This window comes from Thalassophryne amazonica, chromosome 10 (genome assembly GCF_902500255.1).
Source record: "Thalassophryne amazonica chromosome 10, fThaAma1.1, whole genome shotgun sequence".
In the NCBI taxonomy this organism is placed as follows: Eukaryota; Metazoa; Chordata; class Actinopteri; order Batrachoidiformes; family Batrachoididae; genus Thalassophryne; species Thalassophryne amazonica.
The window spans coordinates 109,829,248-109,853,921 of NC_047112.1; the positions used below are offsets into that span (position 1 = coordinate 109,829,248).

The window sequence follows — 24,674 nt, forward strand, 5'->3', positions numbered from 1 at the left end:
AAACCATACACCATAAAAAACACAACTTTTTATTATATTGAATCACTCTTATCAAGCGGGCAATACAAATATGATCCGTCTGTTCCTCTGTAGATGACACGCATGGTCACAGACATGAAGTCATGAAATTACATGAATGAGAAGCAGTTCGTTCTTTTCATGTCCACATCTGCTGGCACGTGTCCAGCCAAGCCTGCATGCGTGTCCTGTCCAACATGTGTGTCTTGTGGACAGCATGCCAGAACTGACACCGCATCATATGGAACAGAGCTCACGTGGGTGATGTGAAAGTCAGATCACCCGCTGCGTGTTCTGAACTGACAGTCTGTTTCAGCCTGGGGGTAGCCTGTCAATGGGCTGCAGCAAGGGAGCACATGCTCGCTGCAGCCCATAGCATATATCACCACAGCAAATATGTTTTTATTTATGTCCACGTGATGATAGCAAACAGACACACGTGCATTACAGTGGGCAGTTGTTAGTCCATGTCTGTCCAAACACACTATGTGTTGTTCAACTGGGATGTCCAGAATGACAGATCTCCACAGCCGCTTCAGTGGGAGGACACACCTCCTGTCAGTTCAGCGCACACACAAAAGCCACACTCGTGGGGAACTTAGACAAATTTCACTGCCAGCATGACAGTGATTGTCTGCAGATTGCTGTCGTGCCAAGAGTGTGAATGGCCACACATTTTCTAAGTGCCAAATGAGTGGTGTTAGATGTTCGTGCGTGTCAGCTGGAATTTGGCCGACACCTGCCGCGAGAGGGATTGATGGGTTCACACAGTGCACACTGTCTTTCAGCTGCTGATGTGCACAAATAGTTGTATCAAGAGGTGTACAAAGCGTTTGAGGTAGGGATGATTTTACACAGTTTGTGTCATGTACTGTGTGTCATCCAGTGTTTGGTCGTGCCTTGGTTGGGGTTCTGTTTATTTTCTGTGTAGTTCCTGCATTGTTTTTATGGTCTGATTGGGGGAGATGTTGGTTTGTGCTGTATTTGTGACTTCTCTTGCTGGGTGTTTCCTGCTTGGGCTTCTCTGTCCCTATTTCTCTTGTCTGTCTCGCTTGGTGTTTGGTGTGTGTGTGTGTGGGGGGGGTGTCACACTCTGTCTAGGCCAAACCCTGTTCCAGTTCTTTCCACAGGTGTTCCTAATCTGTAGCTCACTACTTGGTGTATTTAAGCTTCACTGTTTGCACTGATAATTTGCCTGATCATTGTGCCTTGTGCCCTCGCTTCTAGCTCCGTTCTTTGTATTGTTCAAGTCCTGCTGCCACGTATGTTTTGACCCTCTGCCTGTTTTTCTCGACCACTCGCTTGATGATTTTGATCTGTTTGCTGTTTTTGGACTGCCTCTTTGTGTACCGGACCCCACTGATTATGTCAGTAAACGTCTTATTGAATCAGACCTTCTGTGTCCAGTCTTGCATTTGTCTCCAGCCATCCCAGCTAAAGTATCTTGACAGTTTGCACACAATTCCTGCTTCATGCGCACTTCGACCAAACTTTGCACTATGTGTAAAGGGGCCCTAACATTTTAATTCTTTCTAAACAATTTAGTTGTTGAAATTATTATTATTATTATTATTATTATTATTATTATTAAGTAGTATTAGTAGTATGAAAAAATGTCTTCAAAGGTGGACCTTTAATTTAGGGGTATTGTGAGGAGCTGCATCCCTCCCCCATTCCCCCTTTCTGTTTGGATTCGCCCCTGATTTGCCGTCTGAGTAGGAAGAATGGATAATGTGTATTTGTGCAGAAAGCTTCAGAAAGAGACTTTAGGTGCATTTGGGTGGAAAGAGAGTGTTTAGTATTTGTTGTTAATGTATCATAGGTTTTCAGCTGTTTATAACGAGGACACTCATAGAGCAGCAAAGAGATGTAAAGAAAAAAAAATCATAAAAATGTCTTTGTAAAGCTCGGTGCAGTGTGCTTCCGTCATCTTGCTTCTTTTCAACTCGGAGATGCTCAGCCCACGGGCCAGTTTTAATGCTGCGATCGACCCATACTCTCTGTAATCGACAGTCAGGCACCCCTGATTTATACTGCATAAAAATACAAACATAACAGTTATGCAGAGTGACTTGGAGAAGTAACTTTAATCTGATTACTAATTTGGAAATACTAACACGTTAGATTACTCATTACTGAAAAAGATTAGATAGATTAGATTAGATAGAACTTTATTAATCCCTTGGGAAGACTCCCTCAGGGAAACTGAGTTCCAGCAGCATTGCATAGTAGCACACAGGGTAAGAAGCATACAAAGCATCAAAAGTAAAAGAAAAAAAAACAATTTGCAAATATAAATACAAGTAACAGACAATACTGATCGCTACTGGCATACTGCAAAGTAAAATCACAAGTGTTAAATTAACACTGACAGTGAACATATGGTCCCACCCTCACCAGAGTAGGACCACATGTACACTGGCAGTGTTAATTTAACACTGTCAGTGTTAGTTTTACACTGGTGATTTTACTGTGTGGCTGCTACTGTTCTTCTCCTTCTCATCCTCTGTCTTCCTGTTACTCCTCCTCCCCCTGAGTGAGAAGTTGTACAGTCTGATATCCTGAGGGACAAAGGAGTTTTCCAGTCTGTTGGCCCTCCACTTGGGAAGGATCAGTCTGTGGCTGAAGAGGTTGCTGATGCCAGTGTGCAGAGGGTGATTGGCATTGTCCATAATGTCCAGCAATTTGTCCAGTGTTCTCTTCTGTGCCACTGACACCAGAGAGTCCATCTTCATGCCAACCACAGAGCCAGCCCTTCTGATCAATTTGTCCAGCCTGGATGTGTCCTTGGATGTGTCCCCCCAGCACACCACGGTGTAAAAGAGGATGCTGGCTACTACGGACTGGTAGAACATCCACAGGAGTTTCCTGCAGATGTTAAACAACCGCAGCCTCCTCAGGAAGTCCAGCCTGCTCTGTCCCTTCCAGTACAGGTGGTTGGTGTGGGTTGTCCAGTCCAGTTCGCTGTCACAGCCCAAGGTACCTGTGGAAATCCACAGCCTCCACCTTAGCTCCCTCAATCAGAACTAGTCACGGTTATGGTCAGGACTTCCCAAAGCCAATGACCAGCTCCTTTGTCTTTGAGGTGTTGAGCTGTAGATGTAGTGTGACACTTCACTAGGCTCCTGTGCTCCTGTGTGTCCCTCATGTATCCAACACTGGCTGTGTCTTCTGCAAACCTCTGGATGTGACACAGCTCAGAGTTGTAGCAGAAGCGGTCAGATTAGAGTAACGCGTTACCACCATCCCTGATTGCCAGCAGTCAGGTCCCACCTTTGACAGTTTCATGGTAAGAGAGAAATATAGTTTCTACAAATTGCTGAAAATGGTCCCTGTAGTAGAGCTTTAAATGAACTCAAACCACATTTTTCCAAACCTATAAAATTGTTTGCTGTAATTCTTAACATATCTTGAATTTTATGATTACTAATATATGGTTGTTGATATTACTGTGTTTCTATTGAGACAATTTACCTATTGGTAAACTGAATTGAAATAATTATCTGGTTGTACCAGTGCTGGTGGTACACTGTAATACATTTTCATTTTTATTTATATTTACAGTAACTGACATCTGATTTAGCTTACTGGCAAAGGCAATTCGATTCAAAAAAGGCACAATATGTTCTTAAATTCTACATACTAACATGAAGAGTTTTGAAATGATCATTTCTGTTTAAAACCAAGTAGGGTATGTTGTTGTTGTTGTTGTCCATTCAGCTGCTCCCTATTGTTTTGGGTCGCCACAGCGGATATAGCCAGATCTGCACTGGTATTTAGCCGGATGCCCTTCCTGACGCAACTCCAGTTTTACCTGGACAAACACACACAGAGGTCTCCTATCCAAGTACTAACCAGACACTGCACTGCTTAGCTTCTGAGATCTGACAGGATCATGCTGACACAGAGCAAACTGACTCCAGCACCTTAATGAAACTGACCAATACATTGGTACTGTTATGTGTCGGACGCAGGACAGAGAACCGACCAGTGTTTGAAGGACCCAGTATGAAATAAGCAGAGCACGGTACAAAGGATAACAAAATTTAATAACATAACAGTGATGTGATAATACAAACAAATAAGTGCGCGGTCTGGCGTGGTGGATAAGCGGTGCGCTCCTAGCAGCACAAACGGTCCGGAGCCAGAACCAGTTCGGACCCAAGGACCCCGCCGACGCCCCCCAGGTGGCCGCGACAAACCGAGTCTGTGAAAGAAGAAACCATCATGTGAGTCCACACTCCACACACAGAGAGACCACTCAAAGGTGTACAAACAGCAAACACTTCCTGGCTTAATTACTAATCAGCTTCCCACCCTGCAGGCATGGAACATCCAGTTCACAAAACTCCACAGCAGTGGAAGCTGATTAAACGACTACATACAGATCAATATAATAAAGGTGTGAGGGACACCATATTTACTGACTGTACTAATGTTAGTCACAAACCCTAACGTACCTCAGGAAGTGTGCTGACGAGCGTGAGACCTCACCCCCTCCTCTTTCACAGACCATGGCGTCAAACCTGGTACAGTCTCTGCATCCACTGATGATGAGATGGCTCTCGAGACGACGATCTCACCCGTCTGGTCACAAGGTCGAGTCTCTGGCAAATACACACTGTGTACTCCAGACTTAAATGCCACCATGCTCCAATCCGTGTAGATGCACCACAGCTGTGAGTCCTGACGAGCTGCACATGATCAGCCTCAGGTGATCAGGGTGAGGTCCTGATAACTCAGCCACACAGCCACTCAGTCCTAAACGCGTGCCACCTGGAAGGAAAAACAAAAGACAGAAACAGAAGACAGAAACAAAAAGCAGCCAGGCACCCCCAACCATACAACAGGTACATTGCACAGTGTGTGGTGGTGGTACACACAGTTAGTGTGCTTGCCTCCTAAACAAGATACAATCCCAATTACAATGAAGTTGGGACATTGTATAAAATATAAATAAAAACCGAATACAATGATTTGCAAATCCTCTTCAACCTATATTCAATTGAATACACCACAAAGACAAGATAGTTAATGTTCAAACAGATAAACTTTATTGCTTTTGTGCAAATATTTGCTTATTTTGAAATGGATGCCTGCAACATGTTTCAAAAAGCTGGGACAGTGGTATGTTTATCACTGTGTTACATCACCTTTCCTTCTAACAACACTCAATAAGCATTTGGGAACCGAGGACACTAATTGTTGAAGCTTTGTAGGTGGAATTCTTTCCCATTCTTGCTTTATGTACGACTTCAGTTGTTCAACAGTCCGGGGTCTCCATTGTCGTATTTTGCGCTTCATAATGCGCCACACATTTTCAATGGGCGACAGGTCTGGACTGCAGGCCGGCCAGTCTAGCACCTGTACTCTTTTACTATGAAGCCATGCTGTTGTAACACGTGCAGAATGTGGCTTGGCATTGTCTTGCTGAAATAAGCGGGGACGTCCCTGAAAAAGATGTGATTTGGATGGCAGCATGTGTTGCTCCAAAACCTGGATGTACTTTTCAGCATTGAAGGTGCCATCACACAAGTGTAAGTTGCCCATGTCATGGGCACTAACACTCCCACATACCATCACTTATGCTTGCTTTTGAACTTTGCGCTGGTAACTATCTAGATGGTCTTTTTCCTCTTCTGTCCGGAGGACATGACGTCCATGATTTCCAAAAACAATTTGAAATGTGGACTCATCAGACCACAGCACACTTTTCCACTTTGCGTCTGTCCATTTCAAATGAGCTCGGGCCCAGAGAAGGCGGTAGCATTTATGGATGTTGTAGATGTATGGCTTTCGCTTTGCATGTTAGAGTTTAACTTGCACTTGTAGATGTAGCGACGAACTGTGTTAACTGACAATGGTTTTCTGAAGTGTTCCTGTGCCCACGCGTTATGATCCTTTACACAATGATGTCAGTTTTTAATGAAGTGCCACCTGAGGGATCGAAGGTCACGGGCATTCACTGTTGGTTTTTGGCCTTGCATCTTACGTGGAGAAGGCTCTCCAGATTCTCTGAATCTTCTGATTATATTATGGACTGTAGATGATGGAATCCCTCAATTCCTTAAAATTGAACATTGAGAAACATTGTTCTTAAACTGTTGGACTATTTTTTTTTTTTTCACACAGTTGTTCACAAAGTGGTGATCCTCGCACAATCTTGACTTTTGGGGGTGCTCCTTTTATACCCAATCCTGACACTCACATGTGTCCAATTAGGTGTTCTTTGAGCATTCAACTTTCCCAGTCTTTTGTTGCCCCGTCCCAGCTTTTTTGAAAAGTGTTTCAGGCATCAATTTCAAAATGAGCAAATACTTGCACAAAAACAAAAACGTTTATCAGTTAGAACATTAAATATCTTGTCTTGGTGGTGTATTCAGTTGAATATAGGTTGAAGAGGATTTGCAAATGAGTGTATTCTGTTACATTTTACACAATGTCCCAACTTCATTGGAACTGGGGTTGTACGTAAGTGGAAGAAGACGAATGAATGAGTTAATGAAAACTGTTGCATGTAACTTTAGGCACACTGTAGAACAACAGTACACAAAAACTATCAGAATAACAGTACACAAATACTGCAGAATAACAGCACACAAACACTGTAGAATAACAGTACCATATCACTGTAGAATACCAACCCCCTATCACTGTAGAATAACAGCACCCTAGCACTGTAGAATAACAATACAGAAATACTGTAGAATAACAGTACCCTAGCACTGTATAATAACAGTAAACAAACACTTTAGAATAATAGCACACAAACACTGTAGAATAATAGGACACAAACACTGTAAAATAAAGGCACCCTAGCATTGTAGAATAACAGTAAACAAACAATGTAGAATAACAGTACACAAACACTGTAGAATAATAGTAAACAAATACTGTAGAATAACAGTACCCTAGCACTGTATAATAACAGTAAACAAACACTTTAGAATAATAGCACACAAACACTGTAAAATAAAGGCACCCTAGCATTGTAGAATAACAGTAAACAAACACTGTAGAATAACAGTACACAAACACTGTAGAATAACAGTACACAAACACTGTAGAATACCAGCACACAAACACTGTCGAATAACAGTACACAAACACTGTAGAATAATAGGACACAAACACTGTAAAATAAAGGCACCCTAGCATTGTAGAATAACAGTAAACAAACACTGTAGAATAACAGTACACAAACACTGTAGAATAACAGTACACAAACACTGTAGAATACCAGCACACAAACACTGTCGAATAACAGTACACAAATAATGAAGAATAACAGTACACAAACACTGTAGAATAATAGGACACAAACACTGTAAAATAAAGGCACCCTAGCATTGTAGAATAACAGTAAACAAACAATGTAGAATAACAGTACACAAACACTGTAGAATAATAGCACACAAACACTGTAAAATAATAGGACACAAACACTGTAAAATAAAGGCACCCTAGCACTGTATAATAACAGTAAACAAACACTTTAGAATAATAGCACACAAACACTGTAGAATAATAGGACACAAACACTGTAAAATAAAGGCACCCTAGCATTGTAGAATAACAGTAAACAAACACTGTAGAATAACAGTACACAAACACTGTAGAATAACAGTACACAAACACTGTAGAATACCAGCACACAAACACTGTCGAATAACAGTACACAAATAATGAAGAATAACAGTACACAAACACTGCAGAATAACAGTACACAAACACTGTAGAATAATAGGACACAAACACTGTAAAATAAAGGCACCCTAGCATTGTAGAATAACAGTAAACAAACAATGTAGAATAACAGTACACAAACACTGTAGAATAATAGTAAACAAATACTGTAGAATAACAGTACCCTAGCACTGTATAATAACAGTAAACAAACACTTTAGAATAATAGCACACAAACACTGTAGAATAATAGGACACAAACACTGTAAAATAAAGGCACCCTAGCATTGTAGAATAACAGTAAACAAACACTGTAGAATAACAGTACACAAACACTGTAGAATAACAGTACACAAACACTGTAGAATACCAGCACACAAACACTGTCGAATAACAGTACACAAATAATGAAGAATAACAGTACACAAACACTGCAGAATAACAGTACACAAACACTGTAGAATAACAGCACCCTGTCACTGTAGAATAAAAGTACAGAAACACTGTCGAATAACAGTACACAAACAAAGTTGTATAACAGTAAACAAACACTAGAATAACAGTACACAAACACTGCAGAATAAAAGTACACAAACACTGCAGAATAACAGTACACAAACACTGTAGAATAACAGTACACAAACACTGCAGAATAACAGTACACAAACACTGCAGAATAACAGTACACAAACACTGTAGAATAACAGCACCCTGTCACTGTAGAATAAAAGTACAGAAACACTGTTGAATAACAGTACACAAACACTGTAGAATAACAGTACACAAACACTGCAGAATAAAAGTACACAAACACTGCAGAATAACAGTACACAAACACTGTAGAATAACAGTACACAAACACTGCAGAATAACAGTACACAAACACTGTAGAATAACAGCACCCTGTCACTGTAGAATAAAAGTACACAAACACTGCAGAATAACAGTACACAAACACTGTAGAATAACAGTACACAAACACTGCAGAATAAAAGTACACAAACACTGCAGAATAACAGTACACAAACACTGTAGAATAACAGTACACAAACACTGCAGAATAACAGTACACAAACACTGCAGAATAACAGTACACAAACACTGCAGAATAACAGTACACAAACACTGTAGAATAACAGCACCCTGTCACTGTAGAATAACAGTACACAAACACTGCAGAATAAAAGTACACAAACACTGATGAATAACAGTACACAAACACTTTAGAATAACAGTACACAAACACTGTTGAATAACAGTACCCTAGCACTGTAGAATAACAGTACACAAACACTGCAGAATAACAGTACACAAACACTTTAGAATAACAGTACACAAACACTGTAGAATAACAGTACACATACACTTTAGAATAACTGTCCACAAATACTGCAGAATATCAGTACACAAACACTATAGAAAAACAGCACCCTAGCACTGTACAATAACAGTACACAAACACTGCAGAAAAACAGTACACAAACACTATAGAATAAGAGTACCCTAGCACTGTAGAATAACAGTAAACAAACACTGTAGAATAACAGTACACAAACACTTTAGAATAACAGTACACAAACACTTTAGAATAACAGTACACAAACACTGTTGAATAACAGTACCCTAGCACTGTAGAATAACAGTACACAAACACTGCAGAATAACAGTACACAAACACTTTAGAATAACAGTACACAAACACTGTAGAATAACAGTACACATACACTTTAGAATAACTGTCCACAAATACTGCAGAATATCAGTACACAAACACTATAGAAAAACAGCACCCTAGCACTGTACAATAACAGTACACAAACAATGCAGAAAAACAGTACACAAACACTATAGAATAAGAGTACCCTAGCACTGTAGAATAACAGTAAACAAACACTGTAGAATAATAGGACACAAACACTGTAGAATAACAGCACCCTAGCACTGTAGAATAACAGTACACAAACACTGAAGAATAACAGTACAGAAACACTGTTGAATAACAGTAAACAAACACTAGAATAACAGTACACAAACACTGTTGAATAAGAGTACCCTAGCACTGTAGAATAACAGTACACAAACACTTTAGAATAACAGTACAAAAATACTTTAGAATAACAGTCCACAAATACTGCAGAATAACAGTACACAAATACTGCAGAATAACAGTACACAAATACTGTAGAATAACAGCACAGAAACACTGTTGAATAACAGTAAACAAACACTAGAATAACAGTACACAAACACTGTTGAATAAGAGTACCCTAGCACTGTAGAATAACAGTACACAAACACTTTAGAATAACAGTACAAAAATACTTTAGAATAACAGTCCACAAATACTGCAGAATAACAGTACACAAATACTGCAGAATAACAGTACACAAACACTGTTGAATAACAGTAAACAAACACTAGAATAACAGTACACAAACACTGTTGAATAAGAGTACCCTAGCACTGTAGAATAACAGTACACAAACACTTTAGAATAACAGTACAAAAATACTTTAGAATAACAGTCCACAAATACTGCAGAATAACAGTACACAAATACTGCAGAATAACAGTACACAAACACTGCAGAATAACAGCACAGAAACACTGTTGAATAACAGTAAACAAACACTAGAATAACAGTACACAAACACTGTTGAATAAGAGTACCCTAGCACTGTAGAATAACAGTACACAAACACTTTAGAATAACAGTACAAAAATACTTTAGAATAACAGTCCACAAATACTGCAGAATAACAGTACACAAATACTGCAGAATAACAGTACACAAACACTGTAGAAGAACAGCACACAGACACTGTACAATAACAGTACACAAATACTGAAGAATGACAGTACACAAACACTGCAGAATAACAGTACACAAACACTATAGAATAACAGAACCCTTGCACTGTAGAAGAACAGCACACAGACACTGTACAATAACAGTACACAAACACTATAGAATAACAGCACCCTTGCACTGTAGAAGAACAGCACACAGACACTGTACAATAACAGTACACAAACACTGCAGAAAAACAGTACACAAACACTATAGAATAACAGAACCCTAGCACTGTAGAATACCAACCCCCTATCACTGTAGAATAACAGCACCCTAGCACTGTAGAATAACAATACAGAAATACTGTAGAATAACAGTACCCTAGCACTGTATAATAACAGTAAACAAACACTTTAGAATAATAGCACACAAACACTGTAGAATAATAGGACACAAACACTGTAAAATAAAGGCACCCTAGCATTGTAGAATAACAGTAAACAAACAATGTAGAATAACAGTACACAAACACTGTAGAATAATAGTAAACAAATACTGTAGAATAACAGTACCCTAGCACTGTATAATAACAGTAAACAAACACTTTAGAATAATAGCACACAAACACTGTAGAATAATAGGACACAAACACTGTAAAATAAAGGCACCCTAGCATTGTAGAATAACAGTAAACAAACACTGTAGAATAACAGTACACAAACACTGTAGAATAACAGTACACAAACACTGTAGAATACCAGCACACAAACACTGTCGAATAACAGTACACAAATAATGAAGAATAACAGTACACAAACACTGTAGAATAATAGGACACAAACACTGTAAAATAAAGGCACCCTAGCATTGTAGAATAACAGTAAACAAACAATGTAGAATAACAGTACACAAACACTGTAGAATAATAGTAAACAAATACTGTAGAATAACAGTACCCTAGCACTGTATAATAACAGTAAACAAACACTTTAGAATAATAGCACACAAACACTGTAGAATAATAGGACACAAACACTGTAAAATAAAGGCACCCTAGCATTGTAGAATAACAGTAAACAAACACTGTAGAATAACAGTACACAAACACTGTAGAATAACAGTACACAAACACTGTAGAATACCAGCACACAAACACTGTCGAATAACAGTACACAAATAATGAAGAATAACAGTACACAAACACTGCAGAATAACAGTACACAAACACTGCAGAATAACAGTACACAAACACTGTAGAATAACAGTACACAAATAATGAAGAATAACAGTACACAAACACTGTAGAATAATAGGACACAAACACTGTAAAATAAAGGCACCCTAGCATTGTAGAATAACAGTAAACAAACAATGTAGAATAACAGTACACAAACACTATAGAATAACAGAACCCTTGCACTGTAGAAGAACAGCACACAGACACTGTACAATAACAGTACACAAACACTATAGAATAACAGCACACAAACACTGTAGAATAACAGTACACAAACACTGTAGAATAACAGTACACAAACACTGTAGAATACCAGCACACAAACACTGTCGAATAACAGTACACAAATAATGAAGAATAACAGTACACAAACACTGCAGAATAACAGTACACAAACACTGCAGAATAACAGTACACAAACACTGTAGAATAACAGCACCCTGTCACTGTAGAATAAAAGTACAGAAACACTGTCGAATAACAGTACACAAATAATGAAGAATAACAGTACACAAACACTGTAGAATAATAGGACACAAACCCTGTAAAATAAAGGCACCCTAGCATTGTAGAATAACAGTAAACAAACAATGTAGAATAACAGTAAACAAACAATGTAGAATAACAGTACACAAACACTATAGAATAACAGAACCCTTGCACTGTAGAAGAACAGCACACAGACACTGTACAATAACAGTACACAAACACTGCAGAAAAACAGTACACAAACACTATAGAATAACAGAACCCTAGCACTGTCGAATAACAGTACACAAATACTGAAGAATGACAGTACACAAACACTGCAGAATAACAGTACACAAACACTGCAGAATAACAGTACACAAACACTGCAGAATAACAGTACACAAATACTGAAGAATGACAGTACACAAACACTGCAGAATAACAGTACACAAACATTGTAGAATAACAGTACCCTGTCACTGTAGAATAACAGTACACAAACATTGTAGAATAACAGTACCCTGTCACTGTAGAATAACAGTACAGTACACAAACACTGTAGAATGACAGTACACAAACCCTCCAGAATAACAGTACACAAACACTGTAGAATAACAGTACACAAACACTATAGAATAACAGTAAACAAACACTGTAGAATAATAGGACACAAACACTGCAGAATAACAGCACACAAACACTGCAGAATAACAGTACACAAACACTATAGAATAACAGTACCCTAGCACTGTAGAATAACAGTACCCTGTCACTGTAGAATAACAGTACACAAACATTGTAGAATAACAGTACCCTGTCACTGTAGAATAACAGTACAGTACACAAACACTGTAGAATGACAGTACACAAACCCTCCAGAATAACAGTACACAAACACTGCAGAAAAACAGTACACAAACACTATAGAATAACAGTACCCTAGCACTGTAGAATAACAGTACACAAACACTGCAGAATAACAGCACACAAACACTGTCGAATAACAGTAAACAAACACTGTAGAATAATAGGACACAAACACTGCAGAATAACAGCACACAAACACTGCAGAATAACAGTACACAAACACTATAGAATAACAGTACCCTAGCACTGTAGAATAACAGTACACAAACACTGCAGAATAACAGCACACAAACACTGTCGAATAACAGTAAACAAACACTGCAGAATAACAGTACACAAATACTGAAGAATGACAGTACACAAACACTGCAGAATAACAGTACACAAACATTGTAGAATAACAGTACCCTGTCACTGTAGAATAACAGTACCCTGTCACTGTAGAATAACAGTACAGTACACAAACACTGTAGAATGACAGTACACAAACCCTCCAGAATAACAGTACACAAACACTGTAGAATAACAGCACCCTAGCACTGTAGAAGAACAGCACACAGACACTGTACAATAACAGTACACAAACACTGCAGAAAAACAGTACACAAACACTATAGAATAACAGTACCCTAGCACTGTAGAATAACAGTACACAAACACTGCAGAATAACAGCACACAAACACTGTCGAATAACAGTAAACAAACACTGTAGAATAATAGGACACAAACACTGCAGAATAACAGCACACAAACACTGCAGAATAACAGTACCCTGTCACTGTAGAATAACAGTACAGTACACAAACACTGTAGAATGACAGTACACAAACACTGTCGAATAACAGTACACAAATACTGAAGAATGACAGTACACAAACACTGCAGAATAACAGTACACAAACACTGTAGAATAACAGTACGCTGTCACTGTAGAATAACAGTAAACAAACACTGTAGAATAACAGTACCCTGTCACTGTAGAATAACAGTACCCTGTCACTGTAGAATAACAGTACAGTACACAAACACTGTAGAATGACAGTACACAAACCCTCCAGAATAACAGTACACAAACACTGTAGAATAACAGCACCCTAGCACTGTAGAAGAACAGCACACAGACACTGTACAATAACAGTACACAAACACTGCAGAAAAACAGTACACAAACACTATAGAATAACAGTACCCTAGCACTGTAGAATAACAGTAAACAAACACTGTAGAATAATAGGACACAAACACTGTAGAATAACAGCACACAAACACTGTCGAATAACAGTACACAAATACTGAAGAATGACAGTACACAAACACTGCAGAATAACAGTACACAAACACTGTAGAATAACAGTACCCTGTCACTGTAGAATAACAGTACCCTGTCACTGTAGAATAACAGTACAGTACACAAACACTGTAGAATGACAGTACACAAACCCTCCAGAATAACAGTACACAAACACTATAGAATAACAGCACCCTAGCACTGTAGAAGAACAGCACACAGACACTGTACAATAACAGTACACAAACACTGCAGAAAAACAGTACACAAACACTATAGAATAACAGTACCCTAGCACTGTAGAATAACAGTACACAAACACTGTAGAATAATAGGACACAAACACTGTAGAATAACAGCACACAAACACTGTAGAATAACAGTACACAAATACTGAAGAATGACAGTACACAAACACTGCAGAATAACAGTACCCTGTCACTGTAGAATAACAGTACAGTACACAAACACTGTTGAATGACAGTACACAAACACTGTCGAATAACAGTACACAAATACTGAAGAATGACAGTACACAAACACTGCAGAATAACAGTACACAAACACTGTCGAATAACAGTACACAAATACTGAAGAATGACAGTACACAAACACTGTAGAATAACAGCACACAAACACTGTCGAATAACAGTACACAAATACTGAAGAATGACAGTACACAAACACTGTAGAATAACAGCACACAAACACTGTAGAATAACAGTACACAAATACTGAAGAATGACAGTACACAAACACTGTAGAATAACAGTACCCTGTCACTGTAGAATAACAGTACAGTACACAAACACTGTTGAATGACAGTACACAAACACTGTCGAATAACAGTACACAAATACTGAAGAATGACAGTACACAAACACTGCAGAATAACAGTACACAAACACTGTCGAATAACAGTACACAAATACTGAAGAATGACAGTACACAAACACTGCAGAATAACAGTACACAAACACTGTCGAATAACAGTACACAAATACTGAAGAATGACAGTACACAAACACTGCAGAATAACAGTACACAAACACTGTCGAATAACAGTACACAAATACTGAAGAATGACAGTACACAAACACTGCAGAATAACAGTACACAAACACTGCAGAAAAACAGTACACAAACACTATAGAATAACAGTACCCTAGCACTGTAGAATAACAGTACACAAACACTGCAGAATAACAGCACACAAACACTGTCGAATAACAGTACACAAATACTGAAGAATGACAGTACACAAACACTGCAGAATAACAGTACACAAACACTGTAGAATAACAGTACCCTGTCACTGTAGAATAACAGTACAGTACACAAACACTGTTGAATGACAGTACACAAACACTGTCGAATAACAGTACACAAATACTGAAGAATGACAGTACACAAACACTGCAGAATAACAGTACACAAACACTGTCGAATAACAGTACACAAATACTGAAGAATGACAGTACCCTGTCACTGTAGAATAACAGTACAGTACACAAACACTGTACAATAACAGTACACAAACACTGCAGAAAAACAGTACACAAAAACTATAGAATAACAGTACCCTGTCACTGTAGAATAACAGTACAGTACACAAACACTGTAGAATGACAGTACACAAACACTAGAATAACAGTACACAAACACTGCAGAATAACAGCACACAAACACTGTAGAATAACAGTACACAAACACTTTAGAATAACAGTAAACAGACACTGCAGAATAACAGCACACAAACACTGTTGAATAACAGTACACAAACACTTTAGAATAACAGTCCACAAATACTGTAGAATAACAGTACACAAACATTGCAGAATAACAATACACACTGTAGAATAACAGTATACGAACAGTACAGAATAACAGTACACAAACACTGTAGAATAACAGTATATTATAAACACTGCAGTGTAACAGTACACAAACACTGCAGAATAACAGTACACCAACACTGCAGAATAACAGTACACAAACACTACAGAATAACAGCACTCTTGCACTGTACAAAACACAACCCTGTCACTGTTGAATAACAGCACAGAAATACTGTAGAATAACAGTACACAAACACTGCAGAATAACAGTACACAAATACTGTAGAATAACAGTACACAAACACTGCAGAATAACAGTACACAAAAACTGCAGAATAACAGTACACAGATACTGTAGAATAACAGTACACAAACACTGCAGAATAACAGTACACAAATACTGTAGAATAACAGTACACAAACACTGCAGAATAACAGTACACAAATACTGTAGAATAACAGTACACAAACACTTGTTGTGAAAGTGTAGGAACACGGCCCCACAACAGGGGGCGTAAAAGAACGGGCAATGGATAAGCCAAACAGTAACAATTTAATGTTGTAAATTGTGCACAACGGAATACAGACAACAATCAGTTTGGGACTACAGTCAATTACACGTTGGGTGACGTGTGGGCAGGCTTGAGGATAGGAGACACTGTGAGAACAGGGGCGATGAGGCACGGGCAGAGGCTGGAGGAGGCCTTGGGCCTGGTGGTGGTCGGCTTTGCCCCTGGCACAGGTGGTGCAGGCCTGGACATACTCCCGGATGTCGGCTTCCATAGACGCCCACCAGAAGCGCTGCCGGACCACTGCCACGGTCCTTCACACCCCTGGATGACAGGAGAGCTTGGAACCGTGACAAAAGTCGAGGACCACAGCCCTGGCCTCTGGTGGGACGTACATTTTGTCCTTCGGACCTGTCCCTGGGTCCGGGCTCCATGTCAGGGCCTCCAGGACGGTCTTCTCCACGTCCCAGGTGAGGGTGGCCACGACAGTGGACTCGGGGATGATGGTTTCCGTCGGGTCTGACAGCTCGGTCTTGACCTCCTCTTCATGCACCCGGGACAGGGCGTCAGATCGTTGGTTTTTTGTCCCGGGGCGGTAGGTGATCCGGAAGTCAAAACGCCCGAAGAACAGCGGCCAGCGGGCTTGCCTGGGGTTCAGACGCCTGGTGGTCCAAATGTACTCCAGGTTCCGATGGTCCGTGAAAACCGTAAATGGTACCGATGCTCCCTCCAACAGGTGTCTCCACTCCTCAAGAGCCTCCTTCACCGCAAGAAGTTCCCTATTGCCGACGTCATAGTTCCTTTCAGCCGGGGTCAACCTGCGGGAAAAGTAGGCACATGGATGGAGAACCTTGTCGGACTCCCCGCTCTGGGATAGCACGGCTCCTATCCCTGAGTCAGAGGCGTCCACTTCAACTACACACTGGCGATTGGGATCAGGCTGCACCAGAACCAGTGCAGTCGAGAACCGGCATTTCAACTCCCTAAACGCGGCTTCGCACCGATCCGACCAGGTGAAGGGGACTTTTGTGGAGGTCAGGGCTGTCAGGGGGCTAACTACCTGACTGTAGCCCTTGATGAACCTCCGGTAGAAATTTGCGAAACCGAGGAACTGTTGCAGATTCCTACGGTTTGTTGGTTGGGGCCAATCTCTCACCGCCGCAACCTTGGCCGGATCAGGGGCGACGGAGTTGGAGGAGATTATAAACCCCAGGAAGGACAAAGAAGTGCGGTGGAACTCGCACTTCTCACCCTTCACAAACAGCCGGTTCTCCAACAACCGCTGTAGGACCTGACGTACATGCTTGACATGGGTCTCAGGATCCGGAGAAAAGATGAGTATATCGTCTAGATATACGAAGACAAACCGATGCAGGAAGTCCCGCAAGACATCATTAACCAACGCTTGGAACGTCGCGGGCGCATTGGTGAGGCCGAACGGCATGACCAGGCACTCAAAGTGACCTAACGGGGTGTTGAATGCCGTCTTCCACTCGTCTCCCTCCCGGATCCGAACCAGGTGATAAGCATTCCTAAGATCCAATTTTGTGAAAATTTGGGCTCCATGCAAGGGCGTGAACACTGAATCTAACAGAGGCAACGGGTATCGGTTGCGAACCGTGATCTCGTTCAGCCCTCTGTAATCAATGCATGGACGGAGTCCGCCGTCCTTCTTGCCCACAAAAAAGAAACCAGCACCCATCGGGGAGGTGGAGTTCCGGATCAACCCGGCAGCTAACGAGTCCCGGATGTAGGTCTCCATTGATTCGCGTTCCGGACGTGAGAGGTTGTACAGCCTGCTGGACGGGTACTCAGCGCCCGGTATCAAATCAATGGCACAATCGTACGGACGGTGTGGGGGCAGCGTGAGTGCCAGATCCTTGCTGAAGACGTCAGCAAGGTCATGGTACTCGGCTGGCACCGCCGCCAGATTGGGGGGGACTAAAACCTCCTCCTTAGCTGTCACACCGGGTGGAACCGAGGATCTTAAACACTCCCGGTGGCAGGTTTTGCTCCACTGAACCACAACCCCAGATGGCCAATCAATCCGGGGATTGTGTTTTTTTTTTGTTTTTTTTTATACTTTATTTTTATTTTTGGATGTTGAACAATTTTCCTATATATTTAACAAATGCAAATGGAACAATGGTAATAACAAGCAGACCTCTTGGAAGAAAAAAAAAAAAAGAGAAAGAAAATAAAATTGGGCATCAACTATATGAACATATAGTGATAATGTATAACACACTATATAGTACGTCATCTTTTAAAGATTCAGTGAACGAGTGAATCGTTCCCATTTCTCCCAATATCTGTTACATTTCTCGACAGACAATCTCAGTGAAAAAGTCATCCTCTCCATTTCTTGAATTTCGTTAACCACATTAACCCAATCGTGGAGTGAAGGTACATCTTTACTCAGCCATTTCCTAGTAATCGCTTTTTTTGCTCCAGCCAGCAAGATAGACAAAAGATATTTTTGTGATTTAGGCAATTCACAAGAGATATATCCCAAAAATATTTCAATAAATCCATTTGACACAGTTAATCCAATAATGTTTTGAATTGTTGTTATCACCGTTGTCCAATAGGGTGCGATCTTCACACAGTCCCAGAGTATGTGAAAATGTCCTGCTTTGGTATGTCCACATTCTCTCCAACAATAGGCTTTTACGGGGTCGTTACACTGCTTACTTTTGATATGTGGTGTGACAAAAAAACGTGTTACAGTCTTCCATGCAAATTCCCTCCAAAAACCAGAACAGGTAGTAATCATAACAGTTTTGCATATACCAAGCCACTCTTTCTCTGTTATTATGATATTGGCTTCATTTTCCCATGCTTCTTTAATATACATAGTAGAAATATTCTTAAGTGCTTGTACACCTTTATATATTGTTGTTATTTGTTTCTTTGGTGCGTTACCTTTACAAGCCGCAAGGAAATGTTTCACCAAATACTCCTCTTCTCCTTCATATTTAATTTTCTTATTAAAGTAATGTCTTAGTTGAAAATATCTAAAAAGGTCATGTCTATTCAGATTATGTTTATCTAAAAGCTCCGAGAAACCTTTCAGTGTACCTTTTGTTGTTATGACCCAATAGCTCGTTATGCCCTCCTGTGGCCATTGTTGAAACCTGCTATCAATTTTGGCTGGCAAAAATTCGGAATCATAAGCTGGCCAGCGTAATATCTTAGCTTTGAATTCAACGTTCTTATTTTTAAGTATTTTAATCCATTTGTTCATTGGAGATTTTATCCAAGGAGGGATCAAACAAGATTTTGAATATGTTTTCAATAGTGGGTTGTCACCAACCATAGCTTGTAGTGGTATATCAAAATATGTTTGATCTATCTTTTTCCATTTAGCTTCATATCTAAGGTCACACCAGTTCAACAATATTCGTATTTGCGCAGCTTTATTGTAACTTTCTAAACATGGTAAGGCTAAACCACCCTGTTCTTTCTGTAATTGTAAAGTCTGCAGTCGTATTCTTGGTTTTTTGTTTCCCCATATGAAGTTTGATAACATTTTGTTCCACTCCTTAAATTGTGTGAAAGTTATTTCAATTGGCAACGCTTGAAATAGGTAAAGGAACCTTGGTAATAAATTCATTTTAACTGTCTCAATCCTATCGTACATATTCATTGGTTTTAATGCCCATCGTTGTAGGTCTACTTTAATATTAGCTGTGTATTTTCTATAATTTTCATCATAAAGTGAAGATATATCCTTTGGTATCGATATTCCAAGGTATTTAATAATGTTGCCTTTCCAGTTGATATTTATCTCTTTAGAAATTTCTATGGGTGGTTGATAATTAAAGGTAATAATTTGTGTTTTCTGTAAATTTAATTTATACCCAGAGTATGAACCGTATTCAGACAGTAGTGTCAACAGATTGGATAAACTGGTCGTCGGATTGGTTAATGTCAAGAGGATGTCATCTGCATATAAACAAATTTTGTATGTAGTGTCTCCTATTTCGATACCTGAGATGTCTTTATGTTCTCTGATAGCCTGAGCCAGGGGTTCAGTAAAAAGTGCAAATAGACTAGCGCTAAGGGGGCAACCTTGACGACAGCCCCTTTCCAAATATACAGTATCTGAAAGGTCCCCATTTATCTTAATTCTGGCCGAAGGTAGTTCATATAATGATTTTAAACAGTTAATTATATTTGAAACCAAATCTGTTAAGGGTTAGGTAAAGATATTCCCAACTGACAGAGTCAAATGTTTTTTCAGCGTCGAAACTAACTGCAACAGATTCTAATCTTTTCATGTTATAAATGAGGTGAAGAGCCCGTCTAATATTATCGTGTGTTTGTCTGCCATGTACAAAACCACATTGATCAGCGTCTGTCAGTTCTGGAATCAGAACTTCGAGTCTTTTAGCCAATATTGTCGCAAATATGCGGTAATCAATGTTTAAAACGGATATTGGTCGATAAGAACCGCATTGTGTTTTGTCTTTACCAGGTTTGTGAATTACAGATATAACTGCTCTTCTCCAAGAAGGTGGAATCTTTCCACCTTTTAGAATATAATTAAAACATGGGGATTGTGTTTTGACACCCATGGAAAACCCAAAATCACTCGGGAGGTAGAAGGTGTTACATAAAACACAATCTCCTCCCTGTGATTCCCAGATACAAACAAAGTCACGGGCTGTGTCTGGTGTGTGATTAGTGGAAGAAGGGTGCCATCTAGTGCCCGTACCGACAATGGTGACAGTAAGGCCACTAGAGGGAGCCCAACCTCCTTTGCCCATCTGCTATCCAGCAGATTCCCCTCCGACCCGGTGTCCACCAGTGCTGGGGCGTGAAGGGTTAGATCCCCACTCAGGATCGTGACTGGGATACGTGCAGATTTTCGGGGTCTCCCCGCGTGGGTATTGTGACCCACCCTTAGCCCAGTCTCTAAGGACGAGTGCTGCTGTTTTGACCGTTTGGGGCATTCTCTCTGTGTGTGCTCAGTTGAGCTGCAGAGAAAACACTCTCCACGGATCAGCCTCCTTTGTCTCTGATCTGATCGCTTTTTGGCCCTGCTCGTTTCCATAGCAACATCAGCAGGGGGAGCTGTCGTCACATGGAGAGTCCTGGCTGTGGAGCGTGGGGAAGTCGGCTCCCTTTCGGACCCGGGAGGAAGAGGGACGGCTTGTGCCTGACCACGCCCTTCGTCTCGCTCCCGTCGGTGTTTTGTTAATCGGTTGTCTAACGGTATAACCAGGTCGATAAGCCCGTCTAAATCCCGTGGCTCGTCCTTCGCCACCAGGTGCTCCTTAAGGACCAGAGACAGTCCATTTACAAAGGCGGCGCGGAGCGCAACAGCATTCCAGCCGGCTCGCTGTTGTGAAAGTGTAGGAACACGGACCCACAACAGGGGGCGTAAAAGAACAGGCAATGGATAAGCCAAACAGTAACAATTTAATGTTGTAAATTGTGCACAACGGAATACAGACAACAATTAGTTTGGGACTACAGTCAATTACACGTTGGGTGACGTGTGGGCAGGCTTGAGGATAGGAGACGCCCGTCCAGAACCAAGCCGGATCCCACACGGCCCTCACCGCCAACGGACCTGAAGAACACCGGAGCCGCCAAGTCCTGGGTCCCCAGGTGGTCACCGTCTTCAGCTGTCAGACCTGGTACTGCTGGCAGAGAACAGAAACAGCACAGGTGAGTGTGAGTACGCACACTCAGTAATCCCACAGTCTGTGTTCAGTAAGGAGGGAGCACCTCCACCTCCAATCACACACTCGTGCAGCTCATGTCTAACCACTTATCTGGTTGGGGTGTGAAGCGAAGCCGTCGCTGATCACACCAAACGCCAATCCCACAGATAAGGCAAACACCACAGGAAAACAGCTGCAAAAGAGTTCAGACTATTATTCAGGTTTAAGTCAGCAGAGAAGTTACCTCCAAGGTAGCTGATTTCTCGGCGAGGAGGTGGAGTTGCAGTCCGGCCTTTATGGTGATGGTGATGAGTTGAATGAGTGACAGCTGGTGCTGATGATGAGTGACAGCTGTCACTCCCAGTGGCTCCGGCGCCCTCTCGTGCTTGAAGCCCGCACTCCAAGCAGGGCGCCATCTGGTGGTGGTGGGCCAGCAGTACCTCCTCTTCAGCGGCCCACACAACACACTGCAGAATAACAGTACACAAACACTGCAGAATAACAGTACACAAAAACTGTAGGATAGCAGTAAATAATAAATAAATAAATAATAAAATAAATAAATGTTTAAAAGAAAAATATTTATTTTTGAAGCTGTTAGATTAGTTGATCTACTGATCTACTGATCTGAATCATCATATTTTAAACCTTCATATAACCTTCCTGTCAGTGATGACCATCTTGAATGTGTCTTCTCCACTCATTAATTTTTCCTGAAAATCCTGATCCAGTTCCAGTACCTGGATGAAATGCCTGTAACATGATTGCTACCTGGCTTGAATTGCTTGATAAAATGATCTCCACATTTGTAACATTAGTGGGTTCTGCACTGTATTTTAATTCTGACTCCTTGTCTTCTCAAGACTATACCTCTTAAAAAAACACTCCATTTGCTAAAAGCGTGCCTTTCTGTAACCTCCTTGTAATCTTTTGATCATTATTAGGTAACTGCTACATTATTCTAATTAGATAGATTTTTAAGTTTCATGCGTCACATATGAATCAACCCACTTCTCTGAACACAAATCATCATAAGCTTTACAGAGAGGAGTGTGTATTTGCTAAGTGGACGATGAATCCACAGAACAACAAACCAAATGCATGTCATCTATTGATGGAAACATCTGTGGATCATTATGCAACCTTCATCTAATTCTGTAGACTTAGATTCATTAAGGAGTATTGTTAGTTTCAGTGGCTGAGCCGTTATTATCATGCTTTTAGGAAATGAGGCAAATAGAAAAGGTATAAGAGCCCAATCAATAGCTCTTTTCATTTTGCCTTAATGGCCTCCTCTTTTTTCCCCGTGGACTAAAGAGAACAAAGGCGAGGTTCGTGTCACAAGCATAAAATGCTTTTTTTTCTCTGCAACAATAGAAAAAAATAATGCCTCCTGTCCCCTTTCTGCATATTCCTATAACATTTAGCAAAATTGAGTATGGATTTAACATCAAAAGATTACATGAATTTTTCAAATGAGATATTAAAGTCAGTATTTCAAAGCAAAGATATTTCAATTTGGGAGCTTAGACAGGGACAGCGCAGTAAGATGAGTTGGTTTATAGACATGAAAACAGCTTCACTATAATATTATAAACACATACACATAAATAAATATATATAAAAGCAAAAAGTGTTATTATACATTTCAGGAAATATTCAAATGCTCAACAAATATGCTATTTAAACAGCACCAAAAACAGTGTGTACACCACAGAGGTGCTTCAGCAGTTGCAGCAAGAGAAATCTGTGTAGATTGGGAGTGCAAAGATTTTCATGCAAGAGCTAGAAAGTGCACTCAGACAGTGCACAGTGCCACCAGAGCAATAAGTACTATCACCAGACAACACTGTGCAGCAAATGTAAAGCTCTTTGTGATGTCATAATGATAGCTCTTGAAAGAGATGAATCGAAAAGGTCCGGAATTAGATCATGATCTCCTTAATTTCATCAGTTCTTAGCTGACCCAAGCACCATCGATCTAAATCTGTCCTCTACTTGTCATGGACAGAGAGACTGACAAACATATTTGAGTTATGACTCTTACCCATGGCCAGGTGGTTGATGTTGTCAGGGTTTTTTTTTTTTCTTTTTTTTTTTTTTGTGGACCCTCAAACATGTCTTTAAGTCTCTGGTCACTTTCTTCATTGGCCCCTGGTGTTCCGGGATGATGGTTAATGGTGCGGAAGTGGGCTCTTGACGGTATGTAGTTTGTTAGTCCTGCTGCTGGAGGGCTGTTGGAAGCTCAACAACAAGGTGGTTCACCTTTCATGTACCCTCTGATTGGCTG

The 24,674-nt window shown here is 40.4% G+C and overlaps 1 long non-coding RNA gene across 2 annotated transcripts; it reads right to left on the reverse strand.

Moving 5' to 3' along the window:
• Positions 1 to 1,020: 1,020 nt before the first annotated feature.
• On the reverse strand, positions 1,021 to 24,215 carry LOC117518055. 2 transcript variants are annotated; one of them, XR_004562905.1, is made up of 4 exons: positions 24,204 to 24,215; positions 18,437 to 18,443; positions 3,849 to 3,931; positions 1,021 to 1,031 (listed from the first exon to the last, which is right to left on the reverse strand). It is a non-coding gene; the product is annotated as an uncharacterized LOC117518055 (long non-coding RNA). The 2 variants fall into 2 exon arrangements; XR_004562904.1 differs by lacking the exon at positions 1,021 to 1,031 and having other exon boundaries at positions 3,798 to 3,931.
• Positions 24,216 to 24,674: the final 459 nt, after the last annotated feature.